This window comes from Polyergus mexicanus, unplaced genomic scaffold (assembly GCF_030449975.1).
Source record: "Polyergus mexicanus isolate NDT 795.1 unplaced genomic scaffold, iyPolMexi1.0 SCAF_21, whole genome shotgun sequence".
Lineage (NCBI taxonomy): Eukaryota > Metazoa > Arthropoda > Insecta > Hymenoptera > Formicidae > Polyergus > Polyergus mexicanus.
This window is the reverse complement of record NW_027223341.1, coordinates 2,405,802-2,425,412: the sequence shown is the minus strand read 5'-3', so window position 1 is coordinate 2,425,412 and position 19,611 is coordinate 2,405,802. Positions and strand designations below refer to the sequence as shown.

The following is a 19,611-nucleotide window of genomic DNA, read 5'->3' as shown; positions in this document are numbered from 1 at the left end:
ATATAACCCTTTTTTAAGGACGTCTTCTAATTTTAAGAGTGGGATCTTGCAAAACTTTAACGAATTGAAATTATGCAAAAGTAGGGATTCTTCAAGATTTTAACGAATTAGAATCGTGCCAGTGTCCTCATTCGGCAGGAGGTGTCTCCTATTTTCGTATTTTTACCCGTGCTGATCGTCGGTTGGTAAGTTCGATATTAGTTCAAAAGTTCCTTAAACATTAGCCTTTCCGGGGGAACCTCGCGCACATGATCTAATTAGAAAAGGGTCTTACTTCCTTATAATTATTTTTGTCAACGTTGATGCTGCTGTGTTTATTACTTGTCCGTTAGAAAATTATTATCAGTATTAATGCAGCTGAGTTTATTAAACATTTCGTTAAAAGTTCTTGTTATCTCGTTGTTCTTCCGCCGGAAATTCTATTGCAAGGGGTAGCTGTTATTTTTTATTTATCTCGAGACCGGCATGGTTTCCATCACCAATTTCCTTGCGTCTTTCCCACGGATACTCGTGGATGTAGTTACTGACAAATAACAGTGTTTAAAAGAAACGTATGGCACAAGATGCTTTGTTTACTAAACGGTTCGTTCTTATCACCAACTGACGATCGTTACCGCAACGTCGCGGAAGAAAGGAATCTTGGAGTCGCCAGGACGTAACACCCCCAGCCTTAGACAAATGTTGGGGAAAAATCCAACATTTGCAAAAAAGGGAAATGAAAATGGATTCCTTTCTTTCGCGATTTATTAAAGTTGTTGTGCCTCTAGCCGCTAAGGGAGAGATCTTTTGGGATTTGTACGCCCAAAGGATTAGGATCCACGCTCGAAATAAGACACTCCCGGACGTTAGGTATAATTTAGTATATTTTTCAAGATTTAATACACTTTCACTTATTCGCGATTATAATAGTCGGGCGCGATACGTACGGTACTTCGATAATATTGAGCGAGCGAGTAGTCTGCGAGTCGTCTCTCTCGCGAGGTGCATCTCGCGCTTATTATATCTCTTAATTAATTAGGTCGTTGATTGGGGAGGAGTGTGGTGTCCCTGACCGGAGCATGTCTCGTGCTCCGCTTGTCAGTCTGTCTCTTCAGCTGCTTACTCAGCTTCCAAGAACTTGACCGTGACTTCCTTCTCTTTAGTCACGTATCTTACTTTTATTTTATTAATATTCTTTTATTACTTTACTCTTTCCTAATTTTCCTTGATCTCTTTTCTAATTGTAATGCTTTGCTTTACTCAGCTCTTTCTTACACTTTTCTGTGTCACTTTATTGTTTTATTCTTTAATATATTAAGAAATTGGTCGGGTTACGACAAAGTGTATCGTAAATTGCATGTACTTTTATGCATGCTGATTTTATTTATTAAGGAGGAAAGAGAAGCCTTCTTTTCTTTCGTTCTCCTTTTACAAAAATATATATAAATTTTCTTTTTTTTTGCTTATTCTTTTAAATTTTCTCGTAATAACAAGAACTTTCCTCATAATAACAATAATTCTTCTTGTATTAACAAAAATTTTGTCGTTCTAGATCATTTATCTAATATGTTGATTAAAGAATCTTAATAGAAAACTATCTTTTCTTATATGTGCCCATTTATGGCGTAAGAAAAAAAACTGTATATGTCATAATATTTACCTGACCAACATCAGTAGTCTCAAATCTTCAGTTGGAGATTTTATTGCTCCGAGAGAGATAGGATATTTTTCTTTCTTCTTCCTATTTTTTCTGGTTATTAGTATCCACTGGACAACGCAGGTATAGCTTGTCAGGAAGGTTCTCGATGCTTAACTTAAGTTCCCATTTATTGTGAGTAATTAGTCATTGATTGGGATATCATGTTGGATCCCACAGTAAAATGTCCAGGTTTTATTTGCCCGGATGCTGAATAGTTATAGCTGGTGTTGTGCCTCTAGCCGCTAAGGAAGAGGTCTTTTGGGATTTGTACGCCCAAAGGATCCACGCTCGAAATAAGACACTCCTGGACGTTAGGTATAATTTAGTATATTTTGCAAGATTTAATACACTTTCACTTATTCGCGATTATAATAGTCGGGCGCGATACGTACGGTACTTCGATAATATTGAGCGAGCGAGTAGTCAGCGAGTCGCCTCGCGAGGTGCATCTCGCGCTTATTATATCTCTTAATTAATTAGGTCATTGACTGGGGAGGAGTGTGGTGTCCCTGATCGGAACATGTCTCGTGCTCCGCTTGTCAGTCTGTCTCTTCAGCTGCTTACTCAGCTTCCAAGAACTTGACCGTGACTTCCTTCTCTTTAGTCACGTATCTTACTTTTAATTTATTAATATTCTTTTATTACTTTACTCTTTCCTAATTTTCCTTGATCTTTTTTCTAATTTTAATGCTTTGCTTTACTCAGCTCTTTCTTACACTTTTCTGTGTCACTTTATTGTTTTATTCTTTAATATATTAAGAAATTGGTCGGGTTACGACATCCCTCCCCCTTTGGAAAAAGAAAATTAATTATACGTGAATTTTCGTCTACATATTTTTTCGCTATACATTTTTCGCATTTTACAATTGTTTCTTATATTTACTTTATTTTAATATAACATCGCAGTGTTAGTTATCGCGGTGTTGGTTTCTATCTCAGCCGTTCTATTCGATCCGCTTGCGGTGCCGTAGATGTGCTCTTGAATTATTTTGGGTTTGCACATCGGATTTATGTTAGTTTCTGATAATTTTTTCTTTTCCGTCTTACATTTTTTCTTAGCGTATATAATTGCTATTATGGTAATTATTATTATTATTGTTATTCCTGTGCAACTTGAAGCTACGGGATATATAATGTGTCCGTTAGTAGGGAAATAGTTGTTATTTAAGTCTTCGTTTGTTTCGTCAAGTCTTTCGCTTAGGTCCCTTAATTCTGTCGGGTTTCTAATGATTTTTCGCACTTTTATCGGTCTAATTTTGTCCAATGTTTTTTTGTTTCGTTCGTTGTGTGTTATCGTAAGATTGTAGTCTGGTAGCTTTGTCTGTACGATCGTTATTATCGCGGGCTTTTTTGTCCGTATTATGACGTCTTGTGTTGTTAGTTTACATTTTTCTTTTAATGTGATTTATCCGCTTCCTTTTATTTCTATTTTTCGCGTTGCGTCGTTTTTGCACGTTTTTCGATCGGTTGGTTTGCTCGTGTAGAGTATAACCATGAGTTCGCATTACTCAGCGCTATCCATATTGTTGTATTCGTGTGTATGTATCGAATATTACAATTGTTTGTGTATGTTTCTAATTGTACATATGCTTGTACTTCGCATAGCGCTCCTTTGTCTAAATGATGTACGGGATAATTCTGTTCGCAAACATATTGATCATTGTTTCGCATGCATTTATTTAGATCGTTTTCGTCAGACGTAAAATATGTTCGACTATCTACGTCTATCTATTGTAGGATTTTATGGATTTGGAGTTTCATACAAATAATAACTTCTTCTTGATTTGAACAGAATATATATTTGAATGATTTTGAAAAGGCGCCTGTAACATGGGTTTTAATGTTTAACTAAAACTAATGGTATATATGTTACTGGCTAGATATATAACCTAAATATCATGCATCGAAGCATTCACAATTATTATTGCACGTTGTGATTAGATACCTTTTCTATCACGTTCGCTTCAACCTACACCCTGGCAGTGTCTGTCTTTCGGCAATTTGCAATTAAAGCAATTTCACACGTCTTTGATATAAGCGAGATCGTTTTAATAGAAGAAGACTAGCACGTGTTTCGACTTTTTGGTTCTTACGAGCATGAACTATATAAAAACGCTATATGCGCACTCCCTCGGTAGAGTGTATACGGTCTAGGTGCTTAAGGGTAGTTCACATTCAGAGTTTGATGCATGACTTTCATAAAGATAAGAAATAATTATATCTCAACACTATCGCTATTAATGGTTGATTTACCTCTATAAATATAAATCAGTGCTGGGATTTACTTGCACATTTTGGCCCGATTTCGTGACTCACGCCTATTGCCCCCCGCTCACCGCTCGTGCGTTAGCAACGAGTCGCCAGATACGCGTAACTAAGGAATTCGACGCTTTGTCTCAGGAGTGTCCGTATATAAGAATGCCCAAATATAATAATAAGACAATACTTTTCTATAATTAAAAGTTTTTCTTCAATATTTTATATCAATGAATTATAAAATATTGAAGAAAAACTTTTAATTCTAAGAATTTTCGCGCTGTATTTAGAAAAGTATTGTCTTATTATTATATTTGGGCATTCTTACATATAAACGCTCCTGAGACGAAACGTCGCGGTCCTTAGTTACGCATATCTAGCGACTCGTTGCTAACGCGGTGAGTGGGGGGCAATAGGCGTGAGCCACGGAATCGGGCCGAAATGTGCAAGTAAATCCCAGCACTGATATAAATGTATTGTTATATTTGTGCGTAGGTAGTGGGATTGCCTTTATTATTTCATACTCGGGGTATGTAATTAGCGGAATCTTTATAATCGTAAATATATTTGTATTATCGTAATAGGCACTAATTGTTAAGAACTTTTCGATTGTTCTCCAATTTTCGGCGGATATTTGAAATGGGAAGTGTGTTCCCTGCGGTATTTGTGATGCTGTTTCCTTGAGGTTCTCTAGGATGCTTTCTATGGGTAGTAATCTTATGTCGATTACTCCTCTTTTCGCGTTAGTCAGATGCGCGATAATGTCCATAAGATCGTTTGTTAGGTCTTTTATTATGGCATTTAATATTATAAAATGTTCGTCGAGATCTTCTTGTTGTCCATAGCCGGCTTCTGCTTGTATCCAGGCTTGTCGCATCTTCTCTGTTATGTTTAGAAATTGTTCTTCATTTTCTTGCAGAATTTTCTCAACATTATCCACATGTACAATTGTTGCGTTTAATATTTTAATCTGATTGTTCATCGCGTGTTGCAGCGTTTGCTAATTTCTTTGCATGATATTTAATTGCTCTTTTATAATTTTTTCGTCGTCTGCGTTGTGCCGAAGAGTGTTTTGGCTATCGTTCCTAGACCGTCGATTAGCCCTCGTTTTGTCTTCTTGGGTACTTGGTACGCGATTTTCAGACGTTTCAGCAGTTTTTCTGCTTGTTCTCTGTCCTTTTCTGCTATTTGTAGCAGGTTGTGGTAAGTTTCTTTCATTTTTATTTGCAATGGTTTATCGTAGCATAGAGCTCTCGTCTGTGCCATATAGTTTTTCAATTGTTCATGTCGATGGTCCATTGCGGCGATGTCTAGTTTTATCACCATTTTCCATGTGGATTCGATTTGGCTTATTTTGCCCAATTTTTGGAAATAGATACCCGGTCCATATTTAAATTCTTTTATTTCTCCTTAGATATCGGGTTTGGTTTTCTTGCAGGTGCTCCATGCAATAAGACTCCTGTAATAGAAAGCTTTGTATTATATTATAATATTTTCTTAGAATCATGCGGTGCACTTCCTTTTTTCTCTGGATGCATATGCAGCTACTTTTGTTTTACCTAGCCCTCTCCAGGCTATTTATTCATTCTTTTATTCAGTCTGTCTTTTGACGTCGTCCTGTCGTTTTTTACGAGCGTTATATACGATTGGTGTTGTGCAGAAGTTTTTTTGTTTTTTTTTGTTATGGCTCCTAACTGCTACGAGCTGTTCTTTAGCGCTGCTCAGGCTTCTGTTAGGGGTCAATATCCTTTAGTGGACGTGCCAGACTTGTCGGATCATTTTGCTCGTTCCTTTCGCGATCAACTCTCGGCGCCCGCGCTTGTTCGCGAGGTCGACTTACTGGGTCTTCCAGATTTGGTGGTCGACCGTGACGTTGCGTTTGTGCCGGAAGTGCCTGTGGACGCGTCGCCGCCCCATATCAATCGAGGTCGCGGACTTGAGTTCCCCATTGGAATCCGGCGCCTCGTTTTGTGGGTCGCGGTCGTTTCCTTAACTCTGAGCCTCGTCCTGTGGGTCGTGGTCAGGCCCTCCTTCAGGCTATGCAGGAGTGGAATCTGGGTCGCGGTGCTGGACGTGGTCGTGACGGACATTAAGGTAGGAACTTCTTTAATTTTTGTTTTTTGTTTTCCTTATCATCTATTCTATTTTTATTTTATTCATGCGTTTTTCTTTTTTCTTTTTCTTCTTTCTCCTGCTTTTTTAATTTTCGATGAACGATTTCAGTCGGTTTATGTGGACGCGTATGGTTTTCCTTCCCCTTTTTATCGTGTAGTTCACTTCCGAATTCTTTTCGATTATTGTGTAGGGTCCGGTCCATAGGGAGTCCAATTTTTTCGATCGTCCTCGGCGAACTGTTTCGTCGTACAAGAGGACTTTTTCTCCTACCTTAAATTTAATTTCATTCGTCTTTTTATCATAGTTTTCTTTGGTTTTTATTTTTTCATTTCTTAGATGCTCCTTTGCAACTTGCTGTGCGGCGCATAATTTTTCTTTTAATTCTTGCGCGTAATCATCGTATGTATACGTGGGCTTAGGCGGTTGCGACAATGTCGTCGGTAATGTTGCTCGGTGCCCGTAAATTAATTCGAAAGGTGTGAACCCTGTCGCAGTGTGCGGTGTTGTATTATACATGAACATCGCGTAGGGAATTCGTCCATTCGTCCCAATCCGTTTGATCCGTTTGATCGGCATTTATATAATGTCGGAGGTATTCGGCTAGCGTTCGATGAGATCGTTCTAGCGCTCCGTTGCTTTCCGGATGATACGCGGTTGTTTGAATCTTTTCGATTTTTAATAGTTTACATGTGTTTTTAAATATTTCACTTAAAAAATTTGTTCCTTGATCCGTTAATATTTTTTCTGGGATACCGTGTTCAAAGATTCTTTTGCGATTGTCGCGGCTTTCTGGTTCGGTATCGGAATTGCTTTACTAAATTTTTTTAGATTATCTTGGAACGTTAAAATATATTTATTTTTATTATTAGTAATCGTTAGTGGACCTACGATATCTAAAGTACATTTTTCAAAAGGTTTGTCGGCAGTGTCCGTTATTATTAGCGGTGCCTTAATTTTTCGCGATAATTTGTTTTTTGACAAAATTCGCATTTTGTTATATAGTTTTCGACATCTTTTGTCAATCCTCGCCAATTGTACACTAGGCGAATTCGATTAATCGTGCGTTCTTTTCCTTGATGCCCTCCCACAGGTGAATCGTGATATTCGTATAGAATGCGTCGCTTCTCGTCTTCCGTGTATTCCCGCGTTATCTTCGTGTCGAGGCTCTCATCCTCCTCGACGCTGTTGAGATCCGCCACGTGTCGACTTAGTGCGTCAGCGTTTCTGTTCGCTGTCCCGGCCTTGTGTATGATCTCGTAATCGTATTCTTCTAATTTTAGCCTCCATCTAATTAATCGAGATCCAGGGTCGGTTACATTAAATAACCATACGAGCGATTTATGGTCTGTGACTATCGTAAATTTTGTCCCGTATAAGTACGGTCGAAAATGTTTAACGGCCCATATTATTGCTAATAGTTCCTTTTCAGTCGTATTGTAGTTTTGTTCGGCTTTTGCTAGTATTCGACTGGCATAGGCTATTGGTTGATCCTGGCTTATTTTTCCTTGCGATAATATCGCTCTGATTGCATAGTCTGATGCATCGGTTGTTACAATGAATTCCTTTTCGAAATCTGGATATTTTAGTAAGGGTGCCGTCATTAATTTTTCTTTAAGCATTTCGAATGCTTGTTGTTGTTCCTGAGTTCACTCGAATTTATTTTCCTTTTTCGTTAGTTTCGTTAGTGGTTTCGCAATCTTTGAGAAATTTTCAATAAATTTTCTATAATATCCGGCTAATCCTATAAAAGCTTGGATATCTTTCACTTTTCTAGGCGTCGGGAAATTTCTCACAGCTTCCAGTTTAGATGGATCCGGCGATATTCCGTTTTCCGTAATTATATGACTTAGATATGTCACTTCTTTTCGTAGGAATTCGCATTTGTCAGGCTGTAGCTTAAGATTATTTTCTCGCAATCTTCGTAGGACTTCGATGAGTCTCTTGTTATGATCTTGTAAGCTCGCTCCGTAGATTACGATGTCATCTAAGTATACCAAGCATTTTATTCCTTGTATGCCTATCAGTATTGAATTCATTAGCCTTTGAAATGTGGCTGCCGCATTTTTTAATCCGAAGGGCATTCTATTGTATTCGTAATGCCCGTGAGGTGTGGAAAAAGCAGTTTTGCATTTGTCGCCTTCTTCCATCGGAATTTGGTGATATCCGGATGCTAAATCCAGTGTTGTAAAGTACTTGGAGTTTCCCAGCTGATCTAATATATCCATTATATTCGGTTTAGAATCACAAGGTTTAAAAAAAAGAGATTGTGTATTAGTAATTTTACTGCCACAAAGATATACGTTTCCATTTTGTAATAATATTTCATTTACCAGAATAATTATGTTACTTGATATTAAGCAGCAATTATTAGGTTTTTTCGAAGAAATGATAAATTCTCTATATTCCAAGCGAGATATTTGAAATGAATTATTATAATGTATAATGGGATATGTTTCTATGTAATATTTTTTCTATGGGAAATACATTTTCTTCGTATAATCGATTTACCAGTTGCTGTAAAGGTTTTGGTGAATGCTTAATTTTTTGCCTTACTGTTTTTAAATAATTTTCATTTCGTTCCCTTGTTTGAAGTAAAATAATTCCAAATTGCTTCTCCTGATATTTAATATTTTATATCTATTCCTAATATTTTCTCTATTGTGCGCAAGGCTTTAGAGTTGAAATATTATTTGATTCGTTTGTTTGTCTTTGCGCATGGTTTAAATTTCAAGTGTTCTCATAGCTCGAGTATGTTTTATTTTCTGTTTAAATTTCTCAAGTTCTCTAGTGGGCTTGTGTATTCGAATGTTTACAACTCGCACATGGTTTAGGTTCTGATACCGTTTATTTTAAAATATTAGTTTTGCCTGCTAGATATTTCTTAATTTAATGTTTGTCAAGTGCAAAGAATTCCAGAGCGTAGGCGTTTAATATTACGTGAAAAAAAAAGAATCGAGTTCACTGGAATGGAGTCCACTGGACGTAACATCCGTATCGTGTTTTATATATTAGATGTCTGGGTATGTACGTATGTATACAAAGTGAGTCATAAATATGTTTTAAAACTTCATGAGCGTGTTCCTGGATAAAAAGTACAACAAATGTTCCTATATGAACATTAGGCCGTTCGTTATTTCAATAACGAAGCATTTTCCTAATGTTCATAAGAACGTTTGTTCATACTTTTTATCCAGGAAGCATGATCACGAAATTTTAAAACATATTTATGACTCACTCTGTATATGTATGTGTGTATGTATACATATATGTGCACACGCGTGCGCGTGTATGTTTCTATATATATTGTTACACCACAAGCACACTTCTTTCAAGCTCTAAAAGCATTTATTTTAATGATTTTTAAAGAATAATTTTTCTTTTGGAGAAAAAATTATCTTTCTTATTTATTCTATGTAAAAGAAAAAAACTATTAAAATAAACTAATAAAAAAAAATTCATATTATACATCTTTGCTTTATAAATATTGTAATTTATAAATGAGTAGAAAGTGAAAAGAATATAATTATTATCTTTGCCTTGTAAATAAAATTATGCTATATTGCATCAATGTCATTTTATAAGTTTTGCGGTTGCGTAAGTGCATCTATTTATTCATTGCAGCAATAATGAATTATTGTATCTATTAACTTTGAATTTTATCTCGTCAAAAAGGTTTTTCCTTGTTTGGCTAATTTTATTTTTAATGCATAAAAATATATTATTGCCATATAAATACAATGAATCATTATATTTATTAACTTTGGACATCTGGTCAAAGAGAGAGAGATTTTTCCTTATACGATTAGTTCTATTTTTAATGCATAAAAATATATTATTGCCATGTAACTACAATGAATAATTGCATGTATTAACCTTGGTCATCTCGTCAAAGAGATTTTTCCTCATTCGACTAGTTCTATTTTTAATCCATAAAAACATATTATTGCCATAATTACAATAAATAATGATTTGAATATTTCATCAAAGAAATCCTTCCTGTTTGGCCAGTTTTATTTTTAATGCATAAATATCATCGTCATAATCAAAGAGAAATCATAATGACAAATAGTTGTCGGTTTATAAAATTGTTACGATTGCTAGAAAATAATATCAAATAAAAATTGGCACTCTTACTAAGCGTTAACTGTCTATTATTTTATTTATTGATAATACATGAAGTGTCGATACAGAAAAAGCAATAAGTTATAAAGTCTATTAGACATCCGTGTCTTCATACATTTGTTCATTTTGTTAGCCGTTATTCTATTATTATTTCTCATCATACAATATTCACTTCCGCATATAATTTTTTACTATAATTTAAATATATTAGAAAAACACAATGCGCGTTTTGCGCGCACCATTTATTCTTTTTCATTAAACATTTTTAACGATATACACACAAAATAACTGTCAAAATATGCAATGACAGCCGCTCACGAAGTAAGCGCAATGACAGAAACAATCAGCATCGCGGAAAAGAGGCAACAATACACTTCGAGACTTTCTAGTATCGACATAATAAACCTTTTTTAGATAGGGGAAAAACATTTTAGTTCACATGGATAACATTCTTTATTTTATTCATCATACGCTTACACCGGACACACATCCTTCGCTATATCCGACATTACGATCTTTATCAGCGGATTATTTGTAATACAGATATATGGTCATTTTATCCATTGCTTGCGCCTGCCTCCACCATTTCTGGAAGCAAAATTAAGTATCTGTGAGATGAGTCTGACCTATGCGAAAACTTATAGTCATATTATCATCTGTCACTCGATAATATTGTAAGCGTATCGTAACACTATTATAAGTCTATCATCGCTTTCTGTATGTATTACTCCGCCTCACGATCTCTTTATGTGTTAAAATTTTAATTATTTTTATTGATAAGGACCCGAAGTGGGCCGAAACGTTTGATTTAATATAACATTATATTATGTTATATAATATAATATTATAAATATAAATATTATGTGTTGTCAATATAAATATTACTGCATTATTTTTGATTGCATAGTCTTTCACATTAAACACTTGCGCATACATCTACATTTAACATATACAATTATATTATTTATATATTTATTTATTTATATACATACTTTTCTCTATTCGTCTCTTTTTCTCCCTCTTTCTCCCTTTTCTATTTTCTCTCTCTCTTTCTTTTCTTTTCTTTCTTTTTTTAGAATCGTACACACCAGAGCATTAGATGTATACTGTTTTTGTGATGTGTGATTATATATTATTTATTTATATACCCTCTGTTTTACTCTTTTCCATCAAATAATTATTTGATTTTATCTTTATATCTAAACAATATGACTGAGCATATACGAGATTAATTGCGAAAAAAATCGATTAGGTATAAAATGAGTATAAAATGTTGCTATATATTATATTATTGGTATATATTACGCATACGTATCCAGCCAGGTGCACACACACGTATACGTGCCATAAACTGTTATGTAAATGTATTTATAAAATTCCTCGGAAATAATGATATCAAAAAATTGCGCCTATTAAAAATAAAGATTCGTAAAGAAATATCATAAGGCGTAGTAATACATGTGAAACGCAACAATAAAATTATAATAGTGTTACGATACGCTTACAACATTATACGCGATACGCATAGTTATCGAACCGCTCGATAGACCAGTTCTGTAAGGTTTTTATATAAATGAATTATATGCACGTATCGTATAATAAATACGCAATACTATCAAAATTCACGATCTCCACTATGACAGCTACTCAGTGAAGTAAACACAGCGAGAGGACTAAGCAGCATCGCGGAAAAGAGGCAACAGTGTCAATAACATGCTTTTTTTAGAGAGGGATGTTTAATGCATATATAACCATAAAATTCATAAAAATTGAGCATCTGTTATTCTTGTTGCATTTCTGCTTTCTATCCATAGACGTATAATATATGGTACAGGGTATCTCTGAAGTCTGACCCCACAGACTTAAAATACAGCGCGAAAATTCTTAGAGATAAAAGTTTTTCTTCAATATTTTATAATTCATTGATATAAAATATTGAAGAAAAACTTTTAATTATAGAAAAGTATTGTCTTATTATCATATTTGGGCATTCTTATATACGGACGCTCCTGAGACAAAGCGTCGCGTTCCTTAGTTACACGTATCTGGCGACTCGTTGCTAACGCACGAGCGATGAGTGGGGGGCAATAGACGTGAGTCACAAAATCGGGCCAAAATGTGCAAGTAAATCCCAGCACTGAAGTACTTAATGAAAAAATACTTTATTATAGTGTTTTGGAAAGCTATAAGAATATGTAATGAAAAATAGGGGTTCCATTTAAAAAATTCAAATTATTTTTATATGACCTTGCTATTCAAGGTCATACTAATATTATTATATAATGCGCCACTTAGAGCTCTACAACTTCTGCATGAAACATTTTTCACGAAAATGCGTTGTTTCTTAAAAAAACTGCTGATACGGGTGCTCCGTTACACCCTGTATCCTAAAAAGTGGGAAGTATTGCAATGTGGGATTCAGGACACAAAAATAAGAGAAAAAGTTCATATAAACATATGTCCGACATGATCTTGTTTTCAAATTATAGTTTGTTTTATTTTCCAATAGAGTTAAGATAGCATACTTGGATATCGATGAATAGACCGTACTGGTCCTATTGCCTGGCCAGCTCGCTACCCAGACCTGAATCCACTCGATTATTACTTCTGGGGGCATCTAAAATACATTGTTTACAAAACACCCATTGACAACATCGATATACTTCGTCAACGTGTTGAAGATGGTTGCCGAGAAATTCATGCAATACCCGTAATTTTTAAAAAAGTCAGACAATCTGTGATGAGACGCGTTGAAGCTTGTATTCAAGTTAGAGGTAGTCATTTTGAGCACTTCCTGTAACTGTAATTATCTTAATTAAAAGGAGAAAATAAGAAAATGAAAGAATAGTAGAGCAAATTGCGCATATTTATAAAAAATATATACATATATGCATATATGTGTGTATATGCATATATAAAAAATATTCACACACACACATATATATATATATATATATATATATATTCCAACTACAAGAGTGTCATTATCAACTACATCAAAATCAGTAAGTCTCCGGAGTCATAACAATACAAATATAATATAATCCTTTTATAATAAATCTTCTTATTTCAACAAAGTTACTAGTTGCATTTAATATTATTGTTAAAACCAACAAAGAATAAATAAAATTATGAAGTTTGTTGCAGTTTATAATTGAAATTGAAGTATTCTGCATTATGTTATTTTATCGATTTGTGTTTATTTTATGTATTTGTGTTGTTGTGCCTCTCCGGGTACAACGGGAATTTTGGGGATGATCCAAGGGTTCGGCTCGTCTTAGGAGTAGGGACTCCGAGTGTTGAGAAACAAAGGCAAAGATTCCGTGCAAAGAGATTTATTTGTACAGCTTACGTATCGTAGAGTTCGGTTCGGTGATGTTTCGGCGATGTAACAGTGTCGGCGCTTGCAGAATCTCACAGTTTCTTCAAGTTTCACGCGTCACCATTTACAATAGTTTCGGAATACGGTCTCGAGGTACTCGTTATCTCTCTTTTTATGGTCCGAAAGTAGGTGGTTTTTCGGTATTAGGTCGCGATGTCTTAATTGCATATTGCAACGAATTGCATATCTTGCATTTAATCGCGGTTTTGGGAGCGCGCGCAACAGCTTACAAAGTGCTGAATTTGCGCTCTGCTCCTTTTTTACTTTTATAGATCGTAATTACGTTATTCGATTTTGGGTTACGACATCCCTCCCCCTTTGGAGGAGAAAACGGAAGGGTAGTGACGTTTTCTATTTGAGACTGTATGTGAGACTCCGTTTACAATTCTTTCTTATTCTATGCGTGGTGTACGTTTACAATTTTTGTGGGCTCGCCATAATATTAGGGGGACCGGAAAGTAATGTCGTTTTTTTACATTAAATTCAAACAGATAAATTTTTAACAAGTTTTTATTTTTAATTAATGATGTAATCAACCTCGTTATCAACAACCTTTTGCCATCTAGTGTGCAAATTTTCAATGCCGGATCGATAAAAATCAATTGGTTTTTGAGCAAAATATCTGGAGATGACATTTTGGACATCATCCAAATTTTCAAATTTTTTGCCACTTAGAAAATGTTGTAGCGATCGGAATAAATGGAAATCCGATGGCGCAATATCGGGCGAGTATGGTGGGTGAGGCAATACCTCCCACCCCAATTCATTAAATTTTTCCAGGGTTCGTCTTGCGCAGTGCGGTCTTGCATTATTGTGTTGCAAAATAACGCCTTTTCTGTTGACAATCGCTGGGCACTTTTCAATTAAAGATTGATTTACTCGGTCCAATTGTTCACAGTAAAGATCTGCATTCACAGTTTGTCCAGGTTTCAGCACTTCAAAATGAACGACCCCGCGAATACTCCACCAAACACACAAAAGCGCCTTTTTGGGGTGTAAACCTGGCTTAGCTGTACTTCGTGGCGATTCATTCGGAGAGAGCCACTGCCTTTTGCGTTTTGGATTATCATAGAGGACCCATTTTTCATCTCCAGTGATCAAGCAATCAAAAAACGCTTCTGTATTGTACCGCTGAAGCAATAAGTTGCATGTGGTGGATCGGTTAGCTTTGTTTTCTTCGGACAGATTATGCGGGACCCAAACACCTGCTCTGCTTACTTTACCAATCTGTTGCAAATGTTCTTAAATGGTCGACCAAGGTTGGTTAAGAGTGTTTGACAGTTCCTCGATTGTCTGACACGGATTTGCTTCCACTTCCGCTCTTAACATGTCATTGTCTAAAGTTGTTGGTCTTCCTGACCGATACGAGTCGAAAACATCAAAATTACCGGATTTGAACTTAGAAAACCACCTTTGGCATTTACAAACGTCTAATGCACTTGGATAAACATCGCAAATGTTTTTGGTAGCAACTGTTGCGTTACTACCCGTGTGAAACTCAAAAAGCATACAATGCCGGATATGTACCTCTTCTGGTATTTGGCTGGCCATTTCACTATAAATTGCAAAAAAAAATTTAAGATTTAGTTATTTACGAGTAAACAAGTCACTCTAACCTTAAAATGTCTTTGGCACGACTTTGAAGTACACAATGAGCTGATAAATGACAAACGAATATTGACATGCGCAGAAACGACATTACTTTCCGGTCCCCCTAATACTATTACTATGATACTTATTATAAGTATTGCAAAGCTGCCTGATATTGGGTATATAACTTGCTTTTGTAAGAATGGATAATTGTTAGTTTTATCTAATTCTTTTGTTATCTCCTGCAGTCTAGTGCTTAAATCCATTAATTCGTTCGGATTTTGTATTATTTTCTTTATTTTTACTCCATTAGGTTTTGTTGGCGTGTTAGTTAGGTCAAATTTTAAGTTTGATATATTATATTCCAGCAAATATGTTGAAAGATAGGTAGTATCTATTACTCCCGAAGTTTTTATTATCATATCAGCCGTTATTAATTTGCAGTTATTCATTAGTGCAATTCGCCCTGTTCTAGAAATTTTTATTCTATTTTCTTCTTGGTTTTCGCAGCTTATAGTTATAGATTGTTCGGTGAGCGTAGAGTACAACCACGAGTGTTGGTTAGTCAGCGCAATCTATATAGTATGGTTAGAATGAATGTATCTCGTATTACAAAATCTTTTGTCCGCTGTGACTTGTAAATACGCTTGGATTTCGCATAGTGAATCGTCGTTAATATGATATATGGGTCTATTCTGTTCGCATATATAATGATTACTTATTTCGATACATTTATCTAAATTATTCTATATTGTTGTTAAATATTTTTGATTTTCGCTGTCGATAGCTATAATGGGTTGGTTTATTTCTACGAAAGTGAATAAATTTCCTTGACTGTATATAGGTAGAGGTATTGCCTTTACTATATTGTATTTAGGATGAGATTAGTGGAAAGCATATAATAGTATGTATATAGGGTGTGTCGTAGTAAGCGCTAATCGTTATGAATTTTTCAATCGTTAGCAAATTGTTTTCGAAGATACCGAAGGGAAAATGTAGTCCTTGTAGTATTTGTGAGGTAGCTTCCTTGAGGTTATCTATAACTTGTTCTAATGGGATTAATCTAGGATATACTTTTCCGTCCTTTATTGCCATTAGATGTTGTATTATATCCTCAGTGTCTCTCATTAAATCCGTTATGATCGTGTTAATTATGTAAAAGTGTTCATGTATTTCTTCGCGTTGAATCTGACTTGTTAATTGTTTTTGTATTTTGGAAGTGAAATTGAGTAGAAATTGTTCATTATATTGTGTTACTTTTTCTAAATTATCAATGTGAGCAATAGTGGCGTATAATATTTTAACGAGATTTTTCATTGCATGATGTAGCGTTTGCTCTTGGTTTTTTAAGAGGGTTAATTGTTCTTTGATGATTTTTTCGTCGTTGGCATCCATTGTTCCAAAGAGTGTTTTCGCTAAAGATCCAATTCCATTGATGAGGCCTCTGCGCTTATCTGTTGGCGTTTTATATATAGTGTTTACGCGTCTCAGGAGTTGCGCCAATTTCTCATTATCTGCTTCGATTACTCCTTTTAAAGTTTGGCAGTTTTCTTGCGCTTTATTTTGTAGGTTGCCTAGAAAGAGTGCATGATCGATGTAATTTTGTAAATCATGGAATCTTTTATTTAAGGCTCCCATATCAATGTTTATTACTAACTTCCAGCTTGATTCTACTTGATGTAGATCACCGATTTTTTCAAAATATATTCCTGGTTCTTGCTTAAATTGTTCTATTTTATTTCCGGCTTCTAGGCTTGATTTTGCTGCTATATCTTGGGCCTTCCATGTCATTAGCGCTCTGGAAAAATAGATGCTTGTTTGTTACCATTTTTCTTCTTTTAATGTTCTATGAAAGCTTTTAAGCGATTTACATATATGGGTGCATATTATTTTTCTCCCTACTTTGATTTTATAATTAACATCAGAAATTTTATCAGTAACTATGTATGGTCCAATCCATAGAGAGTCGAGTTTCTTTGAGCGTCCTCTCCGAACTGTTTCTTCGTGTAGCAATACTTTGTCTCCTACCTTTGAAGTGGTTTGTTTTGCCTTTTTGTCGTATTGCTCTTTTATTTTAATTTTCTTCTCTCTTATGTGCTCTTTAGCGATTTGATTTGTCGCTCGTATTCTTTCTTTTAATTCCTGGGCATAGTTATCGTAAGTATACGTAGGTTTCGGCGGCGTTGTTAGCGTTGTTGGTAAGATTGCTTGATGTCCGTATACTAGTTCGAAAGGAGTAAATCCTGTTGCCGTATGAGGGGTAGTGTTGTACGTAAACATGGCATAAGGTATCCACTCATCCCAGTCTGTATGGTCGGCATTTATATAATGTCGTAAGTACTCAGCTAGTGTACGATGTGAGCGTTCTAGCGCATCATTACTTTCTGGATGGTATGCGGTCGTCTGTATTTTTTCTATTTTTAATAGTTTGCACATGTTTTTGAACATATTGCTTAAAAAGTTCGTGCCTTGATCTGTTAGCACTTCGTCAGGGATTCCGTGTTCAAATATTATTTTAACTACGAATTCTTTTGCTACGGTGGCGGCTTCTTGATTAGGTAAGGGAACTGCCTTACTGAATTTCGTAAGATTATGTTGGAAGGTTAGAACATATTTATTTCCGTTGTCTGTTACGGTTAATGGTCCTACAATATCTAGCGCACATTTTTCGAAAGGTCGGCTAGCTGTATCAGTTATTACTAAGGGTGCTTTAGATTTTCGCTTTAATTTATTTTTTATACAATATTCGCATTTAGCGATATAATTTTCAACGTATTTAGTTAATCCGGACCAGTTATGTTTCATTCTAATCCTATTTATTGTTCATTCAATTCCTTGGTGTCCGTCTAAGGGTGCATCGTGATATTCGTACAATATGCGCGCTTTATCTTCTTCGCTATAGTTTCTCTTTTCGTTATAATTTTCTTCCTTTTCTTCCTTTAGGTTGAGAACTACGTTGCGGCTTAACGCGTCGGCATTAGTATTTGTTTTTCCGGATCGGTGTATGATTTCGTAATCATATTCTTCCAGTTTTAATCTTCATCTTATTAGACGTGATCTTGGATCGGCTACATTGAATAACCATACCAATGGCTTATGATCCGTTATTATTTTAAATTTAGTACCGTATAAATAAGGTCTATAATATTTTACTGCCCATACTATGACTAATGACTCTTTTTCGGTAGTATTATAATTATGTTCTGCTTGCGATATTAATCTGCTGGCGTAAGCAATCGGCCGGTCTTGGCCTACTTCTCCTTCAGACAATATAGCTCCGATAGCGTAATCTGATGCGTCCGTCGTTAAAAGAAATTCTTGACTGAAATCAGGATATTTTAGCACTGGGGCGGTAATTAATTTATTTTTTAAAGTCTCAAATGCATTTTGTTGTTCTCCGATCAATTCGAATTTTTCTCCTTTTTTCGTTAATTTCGTAAGAGGTTTTAGAGAATGGCAATTTTAGAGAAATTTTCTATAAATTTTCGATAATATCCCACTAAACCTATAAAGGATTGTATTTTTTTTACCTTGGTCGGTGTTGGGAATTCTCGTACTGCTTTTAATTTAGAAGGATCAGGCATGATTCCGTTTTTGGTTACTATGTGCCCTAAATATATTACTTCTTTTCTGAGGAACTCGCACTTATCAGGTCGAAGCTTCCCAGTGAGCAATAAGTAATCAAAAAGAATTCTTAAAGTACTCAGGTTTAAGAATTGGACATCCAATCTAAATGATAACATAATGATGTTAATAAGTCCTCTAATGCGTCGATTGTAGAAGAAAAAATGACATCATATAAATGACATCTTAGAGAATACTACAATCTAACTTCTTATAAATGTCATGAAAATGTTACCATTAAGAATTGTTATTTATATTATTATTTTTACATACTTTATTATATAGAAGAAAAGTACCCAATAATATATATATATATATAACTTTTTTATTATAAATATATAGAACCTATATATTATACATATTTTAGAAACGTTGTACATTTGAATAACACAAAATTTTTTTATGTTTACATATAAAAATAAAAAAATTAATACTGGTGTATGTAATACACAGGACTGTATATATATCAGCACCTCAGAGGTAAATTGTATTAAGTAACAAATTTATAATTTTCAGTAGAGACTGTTTAAAATTTTTATTAGCTTTAGATCAACGCTAATTTGCAACACTTACGAAGATATGTCAGTAATAAAGGTGATGTCATTATAGATTATGAATAAATTTTAGCTACATTTGAATTGAAAATGTTATTTATTATAGTGACTAGTACAATTTACCTATGAGATGCTAATATGATCCTTACATATAAAAATAATATATAACAAAAGTAATATTAAAATTTGATTTTTAATACTTTTCTTATATTTATTTTTCTTATTTTATATTATATTTACTCAGGTAATTGCCATATTGCACACAAGTAAAAAATATGTTTTCTAAGTGT

The 19,611-nt window shown here is 34.8% G+C and overlaps 1 pseudogene; it reads right to left on the bottom strand.

The window, feature by feature from the left end:
- Positions 1–14,650: 14,650 nt before the first annotated feature.
- LOC138941942 (uncharacterized) lies at positions 14,651–15,252 on the bottom strand (annotated as a pseudogene).
- Between the last annotated feature and the right edge of the window lie 4,359 nt (positions 15,253–19,611).